This window comes from Chinchilla lanigera, unplaced genomic scaffold, assembly GCF_000276665.1.
Source record: "Chinchilla lanigera isolate Chin_1 unplaced genomic scaffold, ChiLan1.0 scaffold00001, whole genome shotgun sequence".
NCBI lineage: Eukaryota > Metazoa > Chordata > Mammalia > Rodentia > Chinchillidae > Chinchilla > Chinchilla lanigera.
This window is the reverse complement of record NW_004955402.1, coordinates 41503087-41515508: the sequence shown is the minus strand read 5'-3', so window position 1 is coordinate 41515508 and position 12422 is coordinate 41503087.

The window sequence follows — 12422 nt, the reverse complement described above, 5'->3', positions numbered from 1 at the left end:
GACTTGGTTATAGGGGAACAAGAGGTTCTGGAAATATTTTTTTTTTAAATTGTGTAAGTATGAGAAGGGTCATCAGATAATATCAGCTTTTACAGATTGGGCTGCTCAGAAGGGAGTCTATAAAACACTCTCCACTGAGACTCAAAAGGAGTATTGATTTCTTAGGAGCAGAGGGGGTCAAAATTACATGCCTTGCACAACACAGCCACTGTTCTGCCACTCTGGACCTTTCTAACAAAGAACAAAGTCAGGAAAAGGCAAAAGATAGAGCTGGAAAGAGGGACAAAGGGAAAGGCATTATCTGGCCCCAGAAAACCTTCCCTGGCCACAGCATGGAGGCAAAGTGAATCTCTTCAGTAAAACCAGAACCTAGTTTCCTGTGGTGGCTGCTGCAGTTGACAGCTATCCCTGGGGATGTCTGCTTTGTGTCTGCAGGAAGGCAGTGGGAAAGGTCACTGCAGGGTGGGCTGTGGCCCAAGAGCATCTACAGTCAAAGATTTCCCAGGTCGATTCACCTGCCTCTGCGAGTACTGAAATGCTCAGAAGCACCAGATATTTCCACAGTCCAGCAGGATCCTGATGGCCTCGTGACCAGAGTATGGGTGCTTGCTGATGCCTTTTGTTCTGGAAGGACAGGTAAACGGAAAGGGAGGAAGGGGTCACGCTTATGCTATTGCAAAAGCTGACCCAGCTCCCGTGTCTACCTTGTAGACCTGGGAGAGTTCTTATGCCCAAAGAGATAGGAAAGTCTCGCGCAGGGAAGAAATAGGACTTATAAATCAGAGGTTATTCTCCTGGTGGCTTCAGCCAGGAAGATACAGTGATATCTCAGTTCATGAATGCTTTTGTTTGTGAACAATTTGGTTTTCAGACAAAAGTGGCAAAATTTTTTTTTCGTTTGCGAACTCTAGATCGAATGACAAACACAACTGCGGCCATCCTTCCTGCACAAACACAAATGTGGCCAAATTAAGTTCGTGACCCGAGGTACCGCTCTATCAGAAACAGCACTGGGGCGTAGCAACAAAGCAATGGCAAGCAAACAATGGCATCTGAATCCTCGCTACTTGCTAGAAGTGAAGAGATCCTGTTCTTCCTCCCTGCTAGGTTCTGCCCAGTTGACAACTAGGTCGAATTTGCTTTAAAAGGGTCAAAGTCTTAGCTATGAAACCCAAAGTGTAAGATTGGCCTGGAGAGCCATGCAGGGTTTCCACCCGCCACACCAAGTACCACTGACATTCTCTCGCCGAGTGGGGACATTGGGAATTGGAAAAGGAAGCACTGTGTTCTTGAGAGTGGGAAGGACTAGGGGAGGACAAGGAAGATGTGGAGACTGGCCTGTGTTTTTATGGATTCATCCTGCCTCAGGAAAGCACAGCCTACCAGAGAGAAACTCTAGTTGATCCCACCAAACAGTCTTAAGGAGTGGCTCAGACTAAGAGTTCACTCTAATAGTGTTCTACCACATGGCTCCATGAAGGAGAGGAAGAAAAATATTTCTGCAGCCCTCACAGACATACTACAGAGCAGGTCAGGCTGTTTGAGAGGTCACAGCTGATGTCAACAGGTTAGACAAAACTATAAGGTTAGACACCAGGTTAAGATGGAGCAGCCGGGGCTGGGGATTTAGCTCAGTGGCAAAGCGCCTGCCTGGCAAGCGCAAGGTCGTGAGTTCAGTTCCCGGTACCGGAGAAAAACCAGTTGAAAACACACATATGGGCCATCCATGCTGAGAGCAGGGTAATACTGCCAGGAAAGGGAGGGCATAAGAAGGACAGAGGGGCAGCTATGGATGCACAAAGAGCATTTAGCCACAACATAAGCTCTGCTTGAAATCAACCACTAGACTTCTTACAAGCACTTCAGTGGTTGTCTTTCCCAAGTCCCACTTTACAAACCTGGCATCTGGACACTGGTGTAGATGTGACAAAGTCACCAGTTAGCAGAAAAGAGCCCCAAACAAGTGTCACTTGCAGACTGCCCCAGGGAAACCATTAACTAGGGTGTCTCTGTGCACAGAATAACCACAGCAATGAGGAAGGAGGTGTGGAGGATGTGGCGACATTACAGACTCAGGGGAAGAATGAGGCAGAATTAGGAGAGAAAGCTCTAGAGTTAAGGGAGGCCTGGTTTTATTTGGTGGCTATAGGGGAAAAATTCTGACACCAACTTCCCACACACTGAGCTTCCAAGATTGGCTATGTGTGTCTCTTCCAAGGGACAGACCAGGCACCTGAACACAGAAGTCTTTAGGGCTTCATGTGGATGCAGTCTGACCAAGATGGCAGCCATCTTTCCAGCAGCCTGTGAGGGCTGAGTCCCAGGGCACTGTTCAGCCTTAGACGGCCTGACAGCTGAGGAAGCCCTCAATTTAAGGAGATAGCTGAGCTCCTTTCCCATCCTAGGATTCTGTGATGGTGGAGGTTCTCCCCAGCCTGAACATTCAGGAAAACTAGAATGGCCATAGTAATAAATCAGTTCAAGGAAGCACTAAGATTCGGGTAGAAGGTGGGGTTTTTCTGAGTGAGGCAAGATGCTTCATACGACAGTAATTCTGTTCCTCCACATTTCTCAACTTAGTAAAAACTCAGTCACTGCAGTCCTTTTGCTAAGACCTGCGCGTTCCCTGAGTACCCTCTCCCCAGTAATCCTTTTAGGCTCAAGCCTGCACTGGAGCTAAAATATTTATAAGGGAAAACTATTAGCAAAGTTCATTAATTAAGGTTATGTTTACACTTCCATTACTAACAGCAGTCTTTGATTAACTAAGTTCTTCTTTTGCCACTAGTCATTAATGCCAATCGTGGAAAGATTAAGGACTTCAGACCCATGGAGTTGCTTCGGATTGCCCGGGTCCACACCACTGCCCTTTCTCCAGCCAGTCTCTTCTGAACAACCTGACCACCAGGAAAGCTCAGGCTCGCTTCAGGGAATAAATGATTCCCTGTTAGAGCAGCGCTCCAGCCAGAACTTTAATGGTGCTCTGGTTTGAGGGGATTAGCCCAGTCTCTCCCACTTGTAATTCTCCTTCCTCTCTCTACCAGAGGGTCCTTAGCCTGCCCACAACCCTCCCAAAGAACATTGGCCATAGGGAGAAAGGAATCTTCTAGAGGCTCAATCAGGTTTAAAGACTAAACACCACAGAGGCAGGTTATCCTGCAAAAGTTCCTGTGTAAAAGATGGAAAATGGAGCTTTGGCTTTCCGTAAAACTCCAAAAGCTCATTCTTAATTGTTCCACTCAAAAATGGAGTGAGATTCTGCAACAGAAGGGACTTCCCAGCGTCACGCTGTTGGGGTAGGAATCCAGGTTGAGGTCCTTCATTCTCCGTGTTTGTTTTCATTACACTGTGTATTCTTACTGAGGTGCACTGTCGTGGCAGAAAATACTAGAACCTAAAACCAAGACCTCACATAGTTTAGCAAGGAGAAGCCTCGGAGTAAGTTGAGAAAGCCAGAAGAGAAGGTGCCCTGAAAAGCTGTGTGAGTTCACCCACACTCCTCCCTTCGCCTTGAGTGACACAGAGATTCACTTCATAAATGAAGACACTATACCTCAGAGACGTTAAAAGATGTGCCCAAGGTCACATGTTATGGTTTGTGTTTGGATGTCCCCCCAAAGCCTCATGAGGTCATATGGTTTTTTCAGAAGTAGCTGAATCTAGAGTTTTTAATTGATTCATGGTTTAGTGCTAGAATTAAGAGTGCTGGGATTAAGGGTGGGTGATTGCTGGATCAGTCCACTTATTGGATTGGCACTGCCCTAATCCTGGTAGACTGCATACAATATAAGGGACAGAAAGAGGCTTGTCTCAAACTTCCCTAGCTTACTTTTGCTGTCATCTGCTACCATAAACTGTTACCCTCTTCCATGTGCCACCCTGCCTTGGAGCCAACTGATTATGGACTGAAACCTTCACAAACAGTGAGTTAAATAAACTTTTCCTCCTTTAACACTGGGTGTGAGGTAGTTTGTCTCTACAACAAGAAAAGCAACTAAGACATCACACAACTAATTAACTGACTGAAAGAAAGATCTTGGGATGTGGCCTCCACAGTGCTCTCTGCTGCACTGTACTCTTATATCCCATTAGTTCATTTAATAGCATGCAGTATTGCTTCTTATAGCCTTTAGAGAGAGTGTATGTAGGTTTTTCTTAAACAGGAGGAGTCCAGTAGTTCCACTTCCAAGAATTATCCTGCTGATATATTCTCATGTCTGTGAAACAATGTTTAAGCATTTGTGGATGCAACTTTTTTTTCAATTCACAATGACTGGAAACAACCTAAATGTACATCAATAGAGGATCATTGATATAAATTATAGTATACTCACAGAAAGATATGCTATTCTTAACAGAATGAAACAGCTACAATGAAGCATATGGCCTGATGTGAAAAATCTTCAAGATACACTGTCATGCAAGAAACACAATAGGGTGCTTTGAATACTACCAATTTTGCAAAGTATGTGTGTGTGTGTGTGTGTGTGTGTGTGTGTGTGTAGTATTTGCCTGTATAGATTAATTCTAGAAGAATATCTAGGACACTGGAAACAGCAGCTACCTTTAGGGTGCAAATGTTCACCCATAATTGTTATACTCTGGATCAAGGACTCATGTCTAAGGGTTGGCCCTAGCCAGTAGCACTATTGGGAGCTGGTGGAAACTTTAGGAAGTGGGGTCTGGTTGGGGGAAGTAAGTCACTGGGATGGGGAACCTCTGACAGGTATATATCCCCTGTCCCTTCTTTCTTTCTCCACTTCCAGGCTGCCATGAAGTGACCAGCTGTTCTCCACCATGCCATCTGCATGCTGTGCCTCACCTCAGGCCCAGAAACAATGGAGCTGGCTGACCATGGACTGAAATCTCTGAAACTGTGAACCAAAATAAACTTTTCCTCCTTTACATTGATTTTCTCAAATATTTTGTCATTGATGAAAGCTGACTAATATATAAGTACCCAATTAATATCTGTTACTAGAGGGGCAAAGTCCACCATATCCAATATTATCTTTCTACCAGGCATGTGTTAAATTAGTCTTATTCAATACAATAATACAGACAGTTTTACAAGTGATTGTCCACACTTGACAAGTGAGGAAACAGGTTAATTAGCTGCCACAGGTCCACATTTAATAAGTGGTGGAGCCAGAATTTTAATTCAGTGGGCCTGGCTCTGGGATCCATGCTTTTAACCACAATGCTAGAGAAAGTAGGGGAGATTTAAGGGGCTGAGACAGGTCAATAAAGACACAGTTTGTATTCTTGGCAGCACGGCAATCAGAGGTGACACCTACCTCCTTCTCCTCCAAACTCACAGAGAAAAACCAAAAAAAAAAAAAAAAAAAAAAAAAAAAAAAAAAAAAAAAGTTTTAAATTTATAGCCAAGCTAGAAAAAATAGAAAGGAAACTCCTCAAGTGACAGAGACATAGGAAACCCCAAAATGAAACCACTGAGTGCTAGAGAGCCCAGGGGGCTATTGTTCCTGGATATGCACCCACACATACATAGGCTGGGGTTCAGGCTCACATGAGTAAACAGTGAGAATCTCTCCCAGAGCTCAAGCAAGTGAACATGCCATCAGCGTGGAGCACCGGAGGAAAAACTCTCTCCCAAGGGCCACTGACACCTCCAGACCACTTCCCACAGAAGGGAAGTCCAAAAATAAAGCACCCACGTGGTGACCGTGTTCCAAGTCAAGATATTTACACAAAACTATCTGCAAGCCAGTGAGGGTCTGGCGCTCCCGGCAGGACCAAATACAAACATCTCCGTCTATACACTTTGATCACTCAGGGTCAGGGGGGCCCTCCAGGAAGACAAGCTCCCCAAGAAAACAAGTGCATAAGATGACATAAGGACGAGAGCAGTAGTACCCATAATTTTCATTTTCCTGGCTTTAGTTTTTCTTCAGCACTTTCGTTTGCTTGTTTTTCATTTGTCTCCCTTACTGGAATTGAATTAGGTGTTGGGGTTCTGGCTCCATCCTCACTGCCCAGAACTACGGCTGCTGCCTCTCAAACATCCCATAAATATTTACTGGACATTGGTCGAAGCAATGGAGCTTCCCATAAAGGTGTATCTGGAGAGAGGGTCCCTCTGGGTGGGGAGAGAGGGCAAAGGGTGGGGTGATCTGACAGTGGCACTGTCCACACCTATGACACATTATATCTTTAAAATATAACATGCAAAAAATTAATATTATTGCATCTGGGTGGTGAGTCAGGGGAGTATTATAGTATTCTCTGTGCTTTACTGTGTGTTTGGAGTGTTTAAAAATAAAGGAAGGTAAACGCAGAATAAGGGGTCTGGAGGCTGCTGCCCGGTTCCACATCTGAATACCCAACAATGCCCTGATTAAGGGCTGCAGCCCAGACAGGGTGTGCCCAATTCGCATTCACACCTTTTGGTTGCAGAGATCCGCAGTAGAGCGGCAAGTCTCAGAGATGTGACTGTCCCCACAAAATCACTCTGGGGTGGCCGTTGGGGCTTAGAGCGTGGCTGCACCATACAGTACCACTGGGAAGAGGGAGGGTCTTTCCACACCTGCTTTAGGATGTATAAAAACGGCCACTCACAGACCTCTGCAAAAATGCAGGCATTTCATCAAAGACGCTACTCCCTAGCGCGCGTTGCAGCGGGGCAGGGATTTCTGTCCTGGCCGGGACACGGCGGGCGCTCGAGGTCTGCTTTCCGCTGATGCAGTGGAGCCTGCCCTGGAACCCCTCAGGAGGGCGGGCCTGGCTCGAGTGGAGGAAAGCGCACGCCCTGCCGGAAGGCTTCTTGGGCCCAGCGGGGGTTGCGGGGAGGGGGGTGCGAAAGGTTATGAGACCGTGCTCCTGCGCAGCAGCCGGATGCCCTCACATGAACACTGAGAACCGGAGTAGGGAGCGCGCTCTGGGTGTGCTGGGTGCGGTGGTGAGCTCACTCCAGTCCCCAGAGCAGCCGCAGGCAGCAGGCAGAAGGGAACTGAGGTCCTTTAGCACTGACCCCTGCCCTCAAGCTGGACCTCAAGAAACTTGGAGCCCATAAACTCTGACAGTCTTGGGACCATAGTGAAATCTGGGTTTCGCCTTGTATGTGATCCCAGGCCTGCTGTTGAAGGTCTAAGTAGCTATGGCCACTGGAGACACAAGCCACAAATGTCACCCACGTGTATCATTTTAATGCTAGTGTTTACATTTACCAAAAAAAAAAGCAAGTGAAATTACTTCTTAAATTAATAGACTTAAGATGTTTTTAGTAGTTTTATATTTCAGAAAAGTTGAACATAAGTACATAATTCTCATATTTTACCCTAACACACACTCTGAGTGGGGAGAGAGGGGAAAGGGTGGGGTGATTTGACAGTGGTGCTGTCCACACCTATGACACATTATGTCTTTAAAATATAACATGCAAAAAATTAATGTTATTGCATCTGGGTGGCGAGTACATGGGAGTCTTACAGTATTCTCTGTGCTTTAACTGTGTTGTTTGGAGTGTTTAAAAATAAAGGAAGGTAAACGCAGAATGAAGGGGTCTGGAGTCATGAAGAGCTCAGTTGATTTGTCACCTTTTAAGCGCTCATCCTCCCAAATAGTTATTGTATTGGACCCCACAGATCTAAAGAAAGAGAAAATAAAATCCATACCTTGGGCTGTTTATAATAGTTTCATCAGAAGAAACAATATTCCTCAGCCCTAATGACTTGAGAATTGCATGTGTCTCTTTCACACAAACACAAATATGTACAAGATTTTGCTAAGTACTTTTGCTTGGAGTTTTTCCATAGAAAAGTATGTTTATGATAGTGTTTATTTATTTATTTTTGTCCATGCTAATTTCAAACCCAGAGCCTTGCATACTAGGGAAACACTCCACCACTGAGCTGTATCTCCAGTCTTAACAGTTTTTTTTTCATAATAACCCTTAGGACCATCCTAGCCCCCAAAACTTGAACCATAATACAACATATAAGGTGGCTGCCTAATCCCATGGGAATAACCCAGCAAGAGCAAATGATATTTCCTTTCACCCACAGGAAGCTTCCGTATTTGTATCGAAAATTTTTTATCAGAAAAATGCATTTCATTCAGTAAGTACTAACTGAATGTCCAGGGCTACCATTTAGAAAACATGGTCTAGGGACCACAGGACAAAACTATTTTCATAATAATACTAGACTTTCTTTGTTTCTCCTCATTCTTTCTATGCAATAAAGTTGTTGGGAGGTTTCTTGATGGGTAACTGATGCAGACGGAATGCAGGAACAGATGTAGAAATCTAGTTACTGTTAGTAAACCACACATAGAAGAGAATTGCAGAAATGTAATTAATGCCACACTTCCCTCTAAATTTAAATCAAGCCCCTACCTTTTCTATTCTTCCTGTTTTGTTTGTTTGAATGCATGAGGATTGAACCAAGGCCTCCATCTCCAGCATCACCACCACCCCCTTTTAAAATTTTGAGACAGAATCTTGCTAAGATACTAAATTATCAGGCTGAGCTCAATTTGCGTTCCTCCTGCCTCAGCCTCCTCATAGTGCTGGTGTCATATGCATGTACCACCACACCCAGCTGCTACTATTTGCATCAGAAAATTTTCACAAAATGTATTTATTTCTCATGAAACATTTATTTTAATATTCAATATGTTTAATTGTTGTTTTAAAGGAATTATTGGTATTTACAATTTTTCTTTGTTACAATTTCAAATATAGTAGATGTGTTAGAAACCGCCCACATACACGGAAGCTCTTCGGAGCCTTCAGTACATTTTTACTTAGAATATGTTTGCAGTACATACTCATTATATTTATCATGGGGAGCTGGTAGACGTACATAGTACATCCTTTCCATAAATTTGTAATGTAAAATGATTGTGAATTCATACAGTGTGTACCAGGCTCTGTGCTGAGCTCTGAGTGCACTGACTGAAATGGACTTGTGGGTCAATGGGGCAGGACATACAAGAGGCCAGTGATGCCTCCTCCCAGGGTCTCCATCTCTCTCTGCGGCTTGCTATACCTCTGGATGAAGACCCAATCAAACTGCATAACATCAATGAAGGCTTCCTTCCTCTGCCTGATAATTGGGAGACCATGCAATTTACTGTTCAAACTGTGATACTTGGAGGCAAAATGAACATGCTAGTCATGGTTTTGCTGAGACAACAATCATCTGATAGCATCTCCTACAGAAAAGCTTCTCCATCCTGCTGAAAGTAACTGAGGTGCAGGTTGAAAAACTTTCTATGAGTGGAAAGAAGAGATCTGGCTGCTGGACAAATGCAGGTGAGGATCCTGAGTCCCTTCAGACCAGGGGATAGACAGCTGCAGGATGGACAACTGGGCTACCCAGAGAGGTAAGGTCCAACTAGAGGGCTTAAATGGGGACAAGAAAGAAGTAGGACATCGTCTTTGCCAGTCTTGGTGTCCTTGGGGTCCAGCTCACCTGTGTCCTGGGTGACAAGGGCTCTTTCCATTTGTTTGTCCTTTGTGAAAATTGAAATAAGAACAATACTTTTTGTTTCCACAGGGGAAGGGGCAATAGATAAGGTGGAGCCATCCTAGAAGAATCCTTGTAGGTACCAGGTGAGTACAAAGTGATTCTGGTTATGCAGAATGTTCGTTACTTGCCAAGAGGAAGAAGGTAAGTCTACCCCACTGAATTTTGATTTCATAGTCACGCAAGTTCCTAAGTTAATTTCTGGGATCTCCTGCTGAGGGGGGCTTTAGAAATATTACATCATTTTAGCATCCTAAAGTGAACAGAAGCAGGTGGTTGTTGAAAGGAAAAATAAGAAGCACCATTGCCGGATATGTCTTAAAAAGTTGACAGCTTTTGACAAATAATATCGATGACATGGAACCCCATAGGCTGAGAATCATCTGCACAGGCACCAGCATCATCTGAACAAGGCATGGAAATGAGCTCAAAGCCTTTTGATTTCTATTTTCCCATCAAATAACGACATAATAGATGCTTCTTAGGCTGCTGTGCTGGCTGCAAGTGAGTTTTCAAGGCGCTTGGAAGGTATCAGTGATGAAAAGCAGCTCTGAGTCTATTATACACAAAATAAAATTTGCAGCAGAGATTTCCTAAAATCCAACAAAAGGATCTTCCTTCAACAAATGGATGATCTGGTCACAATTTTAAAAATGATCACTGTGCTTTTAATGGCTGCATGCAATAAAAGAAAGAAAAAGGACAAGAGGGAAGAAGGGAAAGTAGGAGGAAGAGAGAGTGAAGATAAAATTAGAAAGACAAGATTGGTTCCCTTAACTCGGAATCCAATCCTGTCATCTCCTTGACAACTGGCCCTGCTGAGGGACAAGGGGGCAGAGGTCAGGTCCCAAGGGCTCACCTGCTTCACAGAAATCCAGGCCTGGGGCCTGGCTCATCGGCAAACTGGAAAACCTGAAGTGGGAAGCTCCTGGGCCACCGGTCTGTGGCTGCCAAGGCCCCTTAGTGCGAAAGGACAGTGAAAGAAGGCACAGCCTGCAAACAGGGCTGCCGCTGCCTGCACAGCTGGAAGGTGGCAGGATGCAGCCGGGGCCACCCATACCGACCAGAACTCTCAGCTGAGCAGCCACAGGCCACAGCCAAGACAATAGAATGCTCTATCTTAGACTGGAGTCTAGAGAAAATTCCAGAGCTGTCTTTAGACACCCTGTGACGTTGTGTTCCTTTCACTGGCAGTCAGAGAACAATGCCTCGTTGCTCCTGCAGTGTCGTGATGATCTGCAGCGGCTTTTGTGAGCAGCCTATGCTGGGCCTGACTCTGATGCCAAGATCAGATCCGATCACAGCAGGCAAGGTGAGGTGGCAGGGTCAGAGTCCAGCCCAGGTGCCTTTTGGTCCCTCACGCAATGTTCACATCCAGACTAGACTCATGAGAAGCCGAAAGCATGAATCAAATTTGGCTTCAATACTGCTAGGGTCTGAATGTCAGTGCCCCACTACCACCACAAATTCCTGTGTCCCAACTTAATCCCCAGTGTGTTAGCATTAAGAGGTGAAGGCTTTGGAGGAAGTGATTAAGTCTTGAGAGATTTGAACCTTATAAAAGAAGTCAAAGGGAACTGCTTTGCCCTTCCCCTAGGAGGACACAGTATGTGGAGCTGAGAGCGAGACCTTGCTGAACCCTGAGTGTGCTGCTACCTAGATCTTGGACTTTCCCGGCTCCCCAGCTGTGAGAAATAAATTTCTCTTATCTACCAATCACTCAGTTTAAGCTGTTTTGTTTTAGCAGCCCAAAAGGACCAAAACAAGTACAGATCATTCTAAGGCAAACACACGCACACACGTGTATACACACACACGTACATACACACACACAGAAACTGCTGTCAAAGGCCCTTCTGACTGATCTTCCCAGGCCAGCCCCTCCTCTTTGTTTAATGAAGCACAAGCCTTCTTACCCCCCCTCTGAGCTTACCCATGGCTTCTGCTCTCTCCAGCCCCTGCCTCTGCTTTAGAGGAAGCCAGAGAAGGCCTTGACACCTTTCGGAACACGCATTTCTCTGCAGGTTGACACGGCCCATTATTGCACAGTGGATCCCAAATATGGCCTCAAGTCACAGCTGCTTGGGGACTCTTTCTAAAGTCTGAATTTTCAGCGTCTGTTCGAGACACAGGGGTCAGAATGTCATGGGGTCTGGGCAGCTGCTCTGTTTTTAAGGTTCCCGCTTGTGTTGCTGCTGATGCTGCTACTGCTGCTGCTGGCCTTGGGAGCAGTGTGCGGAACCCTCTGAAGCCAGAGGGCAACCGATACTTGCCTTTCTGCAGCACCAACTTGTTATTTCTCCTAAATAAATCTTTTGGACGATGCTCGTATTGTAGCATAGACATCAAAATTTATATGAACTTTAAGGGGAAAGAAGCACTCAAAGATATTTCTCATTTGTTATGTTCTGTGGCCCCATTCATACCCAACCAGGACAGACACTTGCACCCCTCACTGCCCGGGGTTCTCTGCAGGAAAAGTGAGACTGCAGCTCCATTAGGCTGTTGTCTCTCCCGTGCATACTTGCCCTTTAAGCAGACCTCAGGGAAAAAGGCAGGTCAGCCTCTCTGGAGTGAAATTGACATTAAAAAATAATGATAGAATTGTAGATACTGTACATCAGGCCATGTTTAAGAGTAGCAGGAAGTCAAGACCCTCTAACTCATGCTGGGCAAACAAATAATAATAAAATAGCAGCTGCCCTTTCTTGGCATCTTTTAGGTCTATTAGTTCGATACAGCATCTCTGCCAAGTAGGCACTGCCATCTCTACATTTTCAATGGTCTCCCCAGTCCTTTGAGTGGTCAAGTAACTAACCATACCCCTAAGAGGTAAGATCTGCATTCAAACACCAGCACCTCAGCTTTTCTCTTCCCACAGTGGGTGCCTTCATTGAGAAGTAAGAACTGGCTGTAGATAGATTTATTCCA